The sequence below is a fragment of the Jaculus jaculus genome, chromosome 14 (genome assembly GCF_020740685.1).
Source record: "Jaculus jaculus isolate mJacJac1 chromosome 14, mJacJac1.mat.Y.cur, whole genome shotgun sequence".
Lineage (NCBI taxonomy): Eukaryota > Metazoa > Chordata > Mammalia > Rodentia > Dipodidae > Jaculus > Jaculus jaculus.
Genome location: NC_059115.1, coordinates 31,681,975 through 31,692,623, shown reverse-complemented (window position 1 = coordinate 31,692,623; position 10,649 = coordinate 31,681,975). Strand labels below are relative to the sequence as shown.

Genomic DNA, 10,649 nt, shown 5'->3' with positions numbered 1-10,649 from the left:
TTATGCAGCCACATGGCCACTAAGGTGGATGTTGTCATAAAGGTGTCCAACAAAATCGTCTCTGATGTTTTGAGCAGCACAATGGGCATTTTGAATAAATTCTCTCTCTGACATTTTATTCTTCACATGGGGGCCAGTGCGGTTCAAGGAAAGCAGAATCAAAGAGCAGTATAGCACACAGACAGCAGCTGGACTGAGGCCAAGTTCTCGCATTAAATCAGGATTGCAAACACAGAACCTATGTGAGAACTTTGTTATAAGAGTTTCAAGATTTTCCCCACGTTCTTCAGGGGCATGGATATGACGAAAGAATTCTCTCAGTGCATTTGGCAAGAACTGATTTCTAAAATTATGCAGTGTTACAAGGTCATCCAAGACATCTCTCTTTTCATCAAGATAGATTCTTAGTTTTTTCCAGTTGAGTGTTCTAGTACACAGGATAAACTTTGCTATCTCTGTGGGAGAATCATCTAGGATACCCTTGGACATAAAGTAGTTCACTCCCTCATCTGGGTTGGCATTCAAGGAGAGGCTCCCTTCATCCAGCTGCATATACAATTTTCTATAAGAAAAGCCTCAAGGTGGATTCTTATTGTATAAGGAAAAGTGACTCCAAGTGGATTTGCACAACCCTTGCCAGAGAAGTTCGTCATTAGCTAGGTCCTGCCAAACACACAAAGCTAAGCAGAGGTCAGTTGCATTCAGGTAGGACAAGATGGGGAAGCTTAGGTCAAGTGGCAACATTTCCAAATTAATGAAGTCTTCTGTTCTGTAGATTTCCCTGCCTTCAAAAGGTGATATTTGTCCCATGCCTCCTTGGACTTGTTTACAATGCTGCCTGATGTTATCAACGTTACTTGTAGCCCTCTCCTGCTCTGCTCTCTGGTGAGGTAACCTTGCTCACTGAAGCCTTCCTGTTGTAGCTGCTGCTTTCTGGCAACTCTCCAGAGTCCTTGACCCACCTGCACTCCTGAGGGACCTGCGATCTCCACCGCCACCATGATGAACCTGCCTCCATCTGGGGGCTTTCGCCACAAAGAAAATGGTTCAGCCGGGAACTCGTGCCAGGGCCATGGAGAGGTCTGTCCACATGCTGCTCATTGGCAGAGGTGACTTTCCCAGGCCACGGAGAGGCCTGTCCACATGCCGCTCATTGGCAGAGGTGATTTTCCCAGTCCATGGAGAGGCCTATGCACATGCCACTCATTGGCAGAGGTGACTTTCCCGGGCCACGGAGAGGTGATGATGACGGCTGCGACAGCACCAGAAACAGCCTGAAACTCCTGCCAATCAGCACCTCAACCTGCAGTATAACTCTGGTTTTATTTCTTCCAGGCCCACCATGTGGGCTCTCAGACCTGGTGGGTGTACTCATTTTCCTTGCCTTGGTTCTGTGCTCCCCTCAAGAAACACAATAACTTGATGATTATCCTTTTCAGTTTTATTTTCCCAGTTTTTTTTTTTATTAAATGCAAACATGAACCTAGGTTTGGGGTTCAAGAACTTTCCTGAACCCCTAACAGTCCATTTCAAATATTAGGGCTTGAGTGATACTTCAGCAGTAATGAACTTGCCTGAAAAGCCTAAGGACCCAAGTTCAATCCCCCAGAACCAAGGTAAGCCAGATGTACAAGGTAATGTACACATCTGGAGTTTGTTTGCAGTGCTAGGGTACTGGTGTGTCAATTCTCTTTCTTTCTCTCATATTCTTGCTCTCTCTCTCATAAATAACTGGCATCCCAAATGAGGAGGGTCACTTCAGAGAAGGGGGACAGGATGAGGGTAAGGATGGTACCAACATATGCTATTTACACACTATGTACATAACTAATAAAGAAAAAGAAATAAATAATATGTCAATGTGGGTGTGGTGAACACATTTAATCCCAGCACTTGAGAAGCAGAGGTAGGAGGAGCGCTGTGAGTTCAAGGCCACCCCGAGACAGCATAGTGAATTCCAGACTGGCCTGGGCTAGTGATATCCTTACCTTGCAAAACCAAAATAAAATAAAAAAAAAAGATTGTAAAATTTTATCTTTAATGCACAAACTTTTATTCTACCTTTAAATACATTACCAAATTGTACTGGCATATATACTACTGCTTTTGACTGTTCCCATGCTACTCCATTGTTTATGATGCTAATGACATAATCCTCACAGTTCATATGTCTTGGGTTGTAAGATATACATGTGAGGATTACTTTGTGAGGTATTACACATGATGACATTTTGCAAGGTGGGCTCCAAGATGGAATCTTGCAATTGATGTGAAAAGGACTTGAGTATTGTTGGTATGTGTTGAAATTAAGGCAGACTATTTTACAGTCCACTGAGATTTAAGTAAATGATTACCATTTAGGAAGAAATTAATATAGTCAAAAGGGCCAGTAAGGTTGAATTGAAGAAAGCTTTCTGGAACATAAGGATTTGGGGGGGGTATTTTTAATTTTTTTAAAAAATATTTTGAGGTGGGGACTTGCTCTAGCCTATGCTGACCTGGAATTAGTCTCAGGCTGCCCTAGAACTCACAGCCATCCTTCTACCTCAGCCTCATAAACAAGATGCTAAATAAAATGTCACAGATTATAGCCAATATAATCACATTTGGTGAATTAAGTGACCCCATTCTCTCCAGTCAACACATTTTCCAGACCAAACAAAATAAATGAAAAGGTAACTATTGGAGTTACATTAAGTTATAGGTCTGATGGATTTAATAGTAGTTGACAGAGCATTGCTCAAGCCACTGTGGAATACACCCCTTCTCAGGAATCTGCTGGACTGACTTAAACAGACACTACAGATGGATCAAATTAAAGTAAATGTATGTTCCCTATGAGCATGACAAAATGAAGCTATGACTTATTTATAGCCAACATCCTGATAAATGGAGAAGACCTTGAAGCATCTCCGCTAAGATCAGAAAAGTGAGAAGGGTGTCCACTAACACCACATAAAGTCATAGCTACAACAATAATCCAACAGATGCAAAAAATATGGATACAAATAGAGCAAGCAGAATTAACATAACCTCAATTCAGTTGATAGATGTCTACACATTAGAGGCTCTATTAACTCCTCAAGGAAATCTGATATACCCAACCAAACTATCCCTCATAATAGAAGACAACAGAAAAATTTTCAGTCTTTTCAACGTGGTTTTTCTTCTAAGTCTATGTCTATGTTCTATGTCTTTGTTGTACTCTATCTTCTTACTACAGCTTCATTTCCCCATTTGCTTCAGGTATTTGTGATTTATATTTATTCAGCAGATTATCTCTTCTTTGAATTCATTCAGTGGTTTATATTGATGTTCTCTTTGATTTCTTTGAACATATTTATAAATTTTCTCTTGAAAGAATTCTTTCTATTTTCATTTGAACCACTCTCCATAGTAGATGTGTCATATGGATTATCAATTTTTGGAAGAGACATGGTCTGTTTTTTGACATTCTAAAGCTCTCATTGATATATGGACACTGGATACTTGCACAGGGACAGAGGATATGTAAAAAGATACATAAGATATTAGTCATTTTGGAGAGTTACTGGAATTATACACAGAAATCGAAAGCCAGTAGTAACATTTGTAACATGATTAAATTTTCATAGATTGATGAAGGCATGTCCTCTAGAATCCCAGCTTTCTAAAGGCCATGGTGGGAGGAATGGCACAAATTTCATGACAGCCTTGGATTCACGTCTCACCTACATCATTCAGGGCATATCCTGGATCTCAATGTGCATAAAACAAATGAATAAAAATACAAAAGAGTCTGGAGAGATGGCTTAGTAGTTAAGGCACTTTGCGTGTAAAGCCACAGGACTCAGGTTTGATTCCCTAGAACCCACAATATGTCCCAGGATATAACTATATATGTATAACATAATTGCTATGCCCCTGTCTTGTATTTCTTGCCCTTCTGGTAGACCCATAATCCTACTATTAAGTATTTCTATGAGCTAGAGGGAGAAAGGAAGAGAGAGATGGAGAGAGAACTGGTAAGTCAGGGCCTCAAGCCACTGAAAACAAACCCAAGAGGTTTGTGCCATCTAGTGAACATGTGCAGCCTTGCATGCTTGCATTACCTGTGGGGTCTAGGGAGTCAAACCCGGGTCATTAGGTTTTGCAGGCAAGCACCTTAACCACTAAGCAATCTCTCCAGGCAATATTAAGTGTTCTTAAGGTGTCCCTAACTGTAGCCCAGGCTGACCTGGAACTACCACTATAGTCCAAGGCTGGCCTTGAACTCATAACAAACCTTCTACCTCTTCCTCCCATATGCTGGGATTAAAGGAGTGTGCCACCATGCCTGGCTTATGAACTCATTTAATTGTTGACTGTCTTCCATTCCATTTAGCCATCTAGTGAGCTCTTTCTGAACATCTTCAACTTCATTGAGACTGCAGGTAAGATTATTTGATGGTTTTCTCTGATTTGATCTAGCTGTTGTTTGGTTTGCTTCTGTTGGTTTTCTTTCATTTCATTCCTCTAATCTTTGAGTTCTTGTGGGTTTTCTTCCATTTCAGGGAGCCATTCTTTTATTTGTATTGAAGATCTTTTTGTCTGCTAGCTTCCATCTCAATCAGCCATTCTTTGAGGTCTTTTTTGAGTATTTTGACCATTTTTTGTTCTTTATTAATTATGTACATGCTCAGTGTGTAAACAGCCATGTTGGTACCATCCTTAGACTCCTCCCTGTCCTGCCCCCTCTGAAGGGATCCTCCTTATTGGGGAATGTGGGTTGTGTATTGTGGGGGTAGCCATCAGCTATGGGGAAGAGGCAATGTCTCTGTGCAGAATGTCCCAACTTGTGGCTTTAACAATCTTTCTGCCCCTTCTTCTACGAATTTCCCTGAACCATGTTCAGTTTGTTTTGGGTCTATTTCAGTGATTAGGTCTTGGGAGCCTCTGTGCTTCTGGATATCTAGTTTGGTAGGAGTTGAATGTTCTCTGTGTCCATCTCCTTCACCTTTGTGCTGGTACCAGGTTCACCAAGAAAGCAGCACTCTTGCTCATTTCCCCAGTTCCTCTATGGTTTCAGCTGTGGCTCTGGTGAGGTGCGATGGTCTGATTGATCCTCTCCTCAGGTTCTGCATCCATCTGAAAAAGAGAAGCAAATTCTTCAATTGAGAGTGAAGTCAGCACCAGATAAATGGAATAACCATTATTATTTTAGGGAGAATTTAATAGGTATAGGCCCTCTTGTAGGCCACAATTGGTGGGAGCTTGATATTGAAGAGTAGGCTCATTTTTTTTTTTTTTTGGATATGCTTTTGAATTGTTTCCCAGCTCCTGCTATGGGTTCCCTTCCTCTGAGTGGATCATTAGCCAAATCAAGAGCAGCTGGTTATCCACCATGGCTGTGTGCCACTATTGCACTTGTGTGAGCATCATGTCAGGTTGTTTGCTGCTGAGTAGTTTAGACCACGAGTCGCTTGTACAGATGTTGGTCATTTCCCCCCAGTCACTCATGTAGCACCTTATGGCACTAGATGAGCTAACTGTCTGGGGACTGACTCTCTTCCAGATTCCAGCCAGATCACTCTGTGATCCGTACCTACAGCATATGGTGTTTCTGACAGTAGGGTCTCACCATTGACCTTTAGTGGGTCATCAAGTACTCTGACAGGAATCTGTCTTCTTTTGGGAAACTTTGTAGGTGTCTGTGATCAACAGCTTGTTGTGAATGTTAACCACACTGGTACTGGGAGTTTCAGGCCAGTGCCAAGGGAAAAGAAGGAAGAAAAAGACAAGTAACGTAAAAGACAAGGAGAGAAGAGGGAGAAGAGAGAGGGAGAGAGAAACAGGAGAAGATTAAGGTTAGTCTTCATCATACACTCTCCAAGCCCTGTGATTCAGGAGTTTCCTCTAAGGACCTGATGAAGGTTCAACCCTTTAGTCTGTTTTTCAGGATATAGGATTTTACGGTACCAGTTCAATTTGGGTCCAGTTTTGTGTCCCCCACCCTTATCCTCCCCTCCAGCCACACCTCCATATTGTCCAGTTCTTGAGATGTGTATTAGGTATGTCGGCATCTCAGGCAGGTTGAGGTTAGGAGCCACAGATGAGTCAGGCCAGGCAATGATCGTCTTTCTGTGATTGGGTGATGTTTTCACTGAGAATGATCTGTCCCAAGTTCAACCATTTTTCTTCAAATTTCTTTGTGTGACTTTTTCTTACTGCTGTGTAGAATTCCCTTGTGTAGAGATACCACATCTTGGTTTTCCATTCATCTAATGATGGGCATGTGGGTTGATTCCACTTCTTAGCTATTATGAATTCAGCAGCTATGAACATTGTTGAACAAATTTCTCTGAACTGAGGCATGGAGCTTTTAGGGTAAATGCTCAGTAAGGGAATAACTGGATCTGTTGGTAATTCTATAGTCAACCTTTTTCGGAGTCTCTATATTGCTTTCCATAGTGGTTTGTACCATCATACATATCCACCAACAGTGAATGAGTGTTCCTCTTTCTCTACATCCTCACCAGCATTTGCTTTCATTCGACTGTTTCATGTTTGCTATCCTTACTGGGGTAAGGTGAAATCTCATAGTTGTTTTAATTTGCATTTCCCTGATGGGTAGGGATGTTGAACATTTTCTTAAGTGTGTCTTTGCCATTTGTATTTCTTCTTCTGAGAACTCCCTGTTCAGTTATCTGCCCCATTTTGTGAGTGGTTTGTTTGACTTTTTCTTTTTCTTCTTCTTCTTTTTTTTTTTTTTTTTGTTTTTTGAGGTAGGGTCTCACTTTAGTCCAGGCTGACCTGGAAATCACTATGTAGTCTCAGGGTGGCCTCAAAGTCGCAGTGATCCTACTACCTCTGTCTCCTGAGTGTTGGGATTAAAGGTGTGTGCCACCACACCCAGCTGTTTTATGTTTTATTGTTTAGGATTTTATGTTCTTTGTAGATTCAGAAATTAGTCCTCTGTCAGTTGTATAGCTGGCAAAAATTTTCTCCCATTCTGTGGGTAATCTATTGGCTCTGCTTATTGTATGTTTGTCTGTGAAAAACCTTTTCGGCTTCATGAGATCCCAATGGTTGAGTGATTGTTTAATTTCCTGAGCTACTGGGATTTTGTTCCTGAAGGCTTTTCCCATTCCTATATAAGGGAAAAGTCCTCCTATTTTTTTCTTCCAGTAGTAGCAGAGTTTCTGGTGTTATATTGAGGCCTCTGCTCCATTTGGACTTCATTTTTGTGCATGGTGAGATATGTGGATTGAGTTTCATTTTCCTGCATATAGTTATCCATTTCATCCAGCAGCATTTGTTGAAGATGCTGTCTTTTATCCAGTCTACATTGTTAGGGCCTTTGTCAAATATCAAGTGGCTATAGTTACTTGACTCAAAGTCTGGGTCCTCTATTCTGTTCCATTGGTCTATAATCCTGTTTTTATGCCAGTGTCATGTTATTTTTGTTACTATGGTTTTGTAATTTAGCTTTATATCTGGTATGGTGATGCCTCCAGAGGTCGTTTTTTTTTTTCTTGTTTGTTTGTTTATTCAAGATAGGGTCTCATTCTAGCTCAGGCTGACCTGAAATTCAATGTGTAGTCTCAGGGTGGCCTCAAACTCATGGTGATCCTCCTATCTCTGCCTCCTGAGTGCACCACCACGCCCAGCTACCAGAGGTGTTTCTTTTCCCGAGGCTATGCTTGGATATCCAAGGTCTTCTGACATTTCATATGAAAATATGGAGGCTATTTTTTCTATCTGTGTGAAGAAAAATATTGGGATTTTTTTATTGGTATTGCATTAAATCTGTATGTTGCTTTTGGTAAGATTGCTATTTTCACAATGTTAGTTCTGCCTATCCAGGAACATGGAACCAAGGGAGGGGGTAGGCTAGCCTGCTGACCTGAGTCCACTTAGCCTGTGGGCAGCGCAAGAGGAATGGGTGGTGGGGAGTGTGGCTGGGAAAGCTGCGTGAGGGGTCGGGGGACTGATGGGCTACCTGAGCGCATGGCAATCAGAGAATTCCCTACTTTGTGCCTCCGTGCACGCCTACTGGAGGTCTGCTAGGACCTGCAAAGGGCTAAAAACTCCAAAGAACCCCAAAGAGCTTGCCTTTCCTTTCTGGAGATGTGCAGCATGTTTAGGCAGACACCATCTTGACCAGAAGACCACTTTCTTCCATTTCATCCAAATACTTGTTCATGGCCTCATTAAGATTGTTTAATAATGGGCTGGAGAGATTGACCAGTGGTTAAGGCACTTACCTACAAAGTCTAAGAACCCAAGTTTGATTCCCCAGTACACAGCTAAACCAGATGCACAAAGTTGCACATTTGTCTGGAATTCATTTGCCCTGGCATGCCCATTCTCTCTCTCTCTCATAAGTGAATAAATAAAATATTTTTAACATTTGTTTAATATGCTTATCATAATTTTATTTTGTAATTGTATTTTGGGTTTACTCTATGTTTTCATTGAGGCTTCCATCTATCTTGGTAGAGATTTCTTAGTTTGGTGTCCAGCATTATTTGTCATGTGTTGGCAATTGCCCATCTTAAGACCAACCTCTTGTTTGCTGTGAGTGTCCAGATAGCAGCTTTTGAATGGCCTGTGTTGGGATTTGATCAAGGTGTGTGTGTGTTGGCAGTCTATCTGCTGGATTTGACTAGGTCCACTTGAGCCTGTGGTGGGTCTTATTTCTCCTGACAGTTCTCTTTTTAAATATTTAATATTTAAATTTTATTTTTTGAGATAAGGAGAGAGAAAGAAGGAGAGAAAGAGTGAGAGAGAGGGAGGGAGGGAGGGAGGGAGGGAGGGAGAGAGAGAGAGAGAGAGAGAGAGAGAGAGAGAGAGAGAGGGAAGGAGAATGGGTGTGCCAGGGCAGCCAGCCATTGCAAACAAACTCCTGGCACATGTGCCACTTTGGGGGAATTGAACCTGGGTCCTTAGGCTTTGCAGGCAAGTTCCTTAACCACTAAGTCATCTCTCCAGCCTCAGACAGGTGTTTTAAAGACCTCTGTAGGCCCGGATTACATACTGACTGCATCGGGCTCTGCCTACTCTCCAGTGGTGTCCACTGCTCAGAGCTATTAAGATCGGTTCCACGTCTGTCCTGGGGGCTTGAGTGCAGATGCAGTTGGCCTCTGTTTCTGCCTTTTAGACTTTCATTTGGATTCACAGGCTGGGTTTGCATGAGAGAAACTCATCCCAGTAGATGAGCTATTCCTGGCTAAGGGATGACTGAGACTGACTAGTAGCAATGTGTCCCCAGTGGCTGCACAGCTAGAGGGCAGCTTCCTGTGTGTGCCGGCTGTGATGGGGAAGGGTTCCTGGAACGCTCTGGCTTTGACCCACCCATGAGTTGCCCTGGGGGAACTATCCCAGGTGCTGGCTTTGTTTTTCTTTTTCTTTTTTTTTTGATTGTTTGTTTATTTTATTTACTTATGAGAGAGAGAGAGAGAGAGAGAGAGAGAGAGAGAGAGGGAGAAATGAGTATGTCAGGGCCTCCAGCCACTGCAAATGAACTCCAGATGCATGAGCCACCTCATGCATCTGGCTTACGTGGGTCCTGGGGAATCGAGCCTCGAACCAGGGTCTTTAGGCTTCACAGGCAATCACTTAACTGATAAGCCATCAGCTCCCCTTTTGGTTTTTTGAGGTAGGATCTCAGTCTACCCCATGCTGACCTGGAATTCACTCTGTACTCTCAGACTGGCCTCGAACTCACCTTCTACTAAGCCTCCCAAGTGCTGGAATGAAAGGTGTGCACCATCACACCCGGCTGAGATTGATTTTCTTTTTTAAAGTGTATTTATTTATTTATTATTTTAGAGAGAGGGAGAGAAAAAGAGGGAGAGAATTGGTGGGCCAGGGCCTCAGCCACTCAGTCGAACTCCAGACTCTTGCGCCCCCTAGTGGGCATGTGTGACCTTGTGCTTGCCTCAACTTTGTGCATACTCTTTACATGGGACTTTCCTTTCTATTCCCATGGCCCCAGATTTTCTTTTTGTCTTGTATCCTTCCCCTCTCCTCTTAAAACCTTGTTTGAGGTAGACCCAGCACTTGGGAGGCAGAGGTAGAAGGATTGCTGTAAGCTTGAGGCTACCCTGAGCCTGCCTACATAGTGAATTCCAGGTAAGCCTGGGTAGAGTGAGACCCTACCTAGAAAAACAAAAACAAAAATAAAAGAGAGACCACGCTGGCTCAGAGGGGGAAATTAGAAGCTCCTTGGCCTCCTGCTTATTTCTCACACCATGTGAGAGTGACATGCATCGGAAACTTGTCAGCTACCCTAATGGTTCTAACAAACACTCAGCCTTAGGATCTGTTTATTTACTTATTTATGTAATAACTTTCACCATCTTATTTTATTTACCTTCATATATTTTATTTTTATTTACTTGTTTGATGGAGAATCACTCAAATAAATAAATATTTTAAAAATGAAAACCCCTGGAGAGATGGCTTAGCAGTTAAGATGCTTGCCTGTGAAGACCAAGGACCCAGCTTCAATTCCCCAGTACCAATGGAAGACAGAAGCACAATGTGTGCATGGATATGGAGTTCCTTTGTAGTGGCTAATGGCCCTGGCATGCCCGTTGCTATCTCTCTCTATCTGCCTCTTTCTTTCTCTCTCTCAAATAAATAAAAATAAATATTTATTTGAGAGAGAGAAACAGAAAGAGGCA

The 10,649-nt window shown here is 42.3% G+C and overlaps 1 pseudogene; it reads right to left on the bottom strand.

Annotated features, from left to right (window-relative positions):
* On the bottom strand, nucleotides 1-6,001 carry LOC123454652 (annotated as a pseudogene).
* Between the last annotated feature and the right edge of the window lie 4,648 nt (nucleotides 6,002-10,649).